This window comes from Geospiza fortis, unplaced genomic scaffold, assembly GCF_000277835.1.
Source record: "Geospiza fortis unplaced genomic scaffold, GeoFor_1.0 scaffold1319, whole genome shotgun sequence".
NCBI lineage: Eukaryota > Metazoa > Chordata > Aves > Passeriformes > Thraupidae > Geospiza > Geospiza fortis.
Window position 1 is genome coordinate 20,814 of NW_005054770.1, and position 2,750 is coordinate 23,563.

Sequence of the window (2,750 nt, forward strand, 5' to 3'; positions counted from 1 at the left end):
CGGCCTGCGGGCGGCTGAGGAGTCTGGGGGCCGCTGGGGGGTTCGGGGCCATCTGACAAGTGTTAGAAATTCGCTCCGGGAAGCTGAATTCAGGGAAAAATTATTCAAAACCTCCAGACGTACAAAAACGACCCCAAAACCACCATCAGCCGTTTCCTAGGGGATTTTGGGATTTTTACATCCCTACTGGGAGCAATCCCTCCTCCATGTGACAGATGCAGAGCACAACAGCGCCATTTTCCTGCTTCTCTCTACGTTTCCTCACTGTCCGTGGCGAGATTGGTTTCGGGGGGGAAACATTTTGTCACTGTACGATGGAGAACGGGAATAAATCGGGATTAAAAATTTAATTCGGGGTCACAGCGGAACTGCCCTCTTCCGAAATGGCGGCCTCGGCTTCAGGCAGGGCGCGAGGGAAAATGGCGGCGGCCTCGCGCTCCCCATTGCCGCCCACGCGGCCCGGCTCAAGATGGCGCCCGCGACCTGAGGGCCCGGCCGCCATCTTGGGTAAGGGCAGCCAGGCCCTCAGGGCCCAGTCGGGGGGCCAGGCCTGCGAAGCGGGGACGAGGAGAAAACGACGTTTTGGCCAGATTTGCTGTAAAATCTTGGATTGCTCACTTCAAACATTTGATTCTGTCCCCAAATTGATTTTTTTTGGGTTTAGGATAGAGAATGTGATAATGGAACCCAGTCAAGCTATTCCCTTTTATGAGCCGTTCTGAGGATGCAAAATGAGACATTAACACCAAATTCCCCAAAATGTTGCCGTGATATTTCTCAGGAGTTGGTTTTATTGTGTATCCAGGCCCTCAGAAAGGCTTTCCAAGGTGTTATTAGAGAAAAAAAAATATTTATGACCATGTCTTCTATTTATCATTCAGGGTTCACCTGCCCCCTCTGGAGACTTGTCCTGGCTGGGGGAATCTCCAGCTTTATTATTTTATTTTATTTTATTTTATTTTATTTTATTTTGTTTTATTTCCAATATTAACCTCCTCATTCTCTTGCCACAGCTTGATTTGATTGCCCTGCACTGCACAGTGCTGCCTGTGGCTAAATAATAATAATAATAATAATAATTTTTTTGCAAAGTGGTTTTGTTTTTTTTACTTTCTGCCCTGTCTCACAGCTCTTGCCGCCAGAGGGCCTCGGCCATTGTGCACAGCCCTTTTCTGCCTTTTCCCCCAGCTCCTTCCCCTTTTTCCTTTTCTTTCTTTTTTTTTTTTTTAATTCCTTCTTTCCTTCCTTTCGTTCTTACGTAAACAAAGAGACACAGGTGTCCACGAGGTGCGGGGCTCCCAGTTTATTCCTGCCCTGTGCCAGCACCTCCTGCTCACCGTGAGCATCTTCATCCCCTCCATCCCCTTCTCCCACCTGCTGGCAGCACAACACCCCTTGATTTTCGTACCAGAACCAGCCCTGATTCCCCCACCCTTCCCTGATGGAGCCAAGTGCCGTTTCCCTTGGGAATCGGCTCCTTCTCCCCCAGGTTGTCCCTTTTTTGGGGTCTCGACTGTAGCAGGTGCAAATATTCACCCATCGCTGTGGGGAGACACCAGGGCAGATAAATCCCACCCTGCGCCATGACAGAGCAGTGTCACCCACCCCAGAGCCCTTCCAGTGTCACTTGGTGTCCAAGACAGGTTTTCCCTCAGTTGCTGTCGGAACTCAGCGCATCCCTCTGGGTGTCCAGAGCGGCCGGGACCCCTGCAGGGGGCTCAGAGACCCTGGCACACAGCCCAGAACGCCTGTGGGTTTGATCACGACCCGTAGAGCAAATTACCAGCTTTGCATGAAGGCCTGAAAGCCACAGAAGTTCAAGTAATATAATAATAAAATTATCACTAGGTGAAAATTAGATTTGGGGTTTTTAGAATAGGGATTCTGGGAACAAGATGGAGGGACTTGGGTGTGTCCAGCCTTTCTTCTTCTTCTCTACCTCCATCTTCTACTGTGATGTTGGCACTTAGAGATTGGTTTAGAGTAGAAACTCACTGTCTAACATAGGAGATAGGTATTGGGAAGTAATTGTAAACATGTTATACGTAGTTTGTGGTGTAAAGAGATAACACCACCCTGAGGGCAGTCAGAGTGCCTCTGTCTGTCCTGCTGAGCGGACCTCAGCTGGGCAGGAGAAAAATTTTATAGGTAAGACAATAAACAACTCCGAGACTAAGAACTGAAGAACTGCGATTCATTCTTCGAACGTGCAGGCCGAAACAGAGACTTTTCACGTGTCTCAGGGCTGCGATAAACTGCAACGTCCCGAGAAGCTGTCTCTCCACATCCATCGCGCCGAGGAGCCTCTTAGTCCTTAGGGCTCCTTGCTGCTGCGAGCTCCAGGCGTGTCCCCAGCGAGCTGTGTCCTGGCCAGCGGCGAGGGCCCCGCCGCCTTGGGGAGGTGGCTGCGGCGGTGCTTGCCGAGATGTGACCCCTGGCTGAACGCCTCGCCACACTCGGGACACTTGAACGGCTTCTCCCCCGTGTGAACGCGGCGGTGCCGCTCCAGGTGCGACGCCCAGGCAAATCCCTTCCCGCAATCATCACAGGTGTAGCTCTTGTGCTCAGCATGGCCGCGCTGGTGCACCAGGAACAGCGGCGCCTCCCCGAAGCGCTTCCCGCAGTCGCCGCACTTGTAGGGCCGCTCCGGCGAGTGCGTCTTGCGGTGCTGCAGCAGATGCGCCTTCTGCGTGAAGCGCTCGCCGCAGCTGCCGCAGGGGAAGGGCCGCTCGCCCGTGCGCACGCGCCGC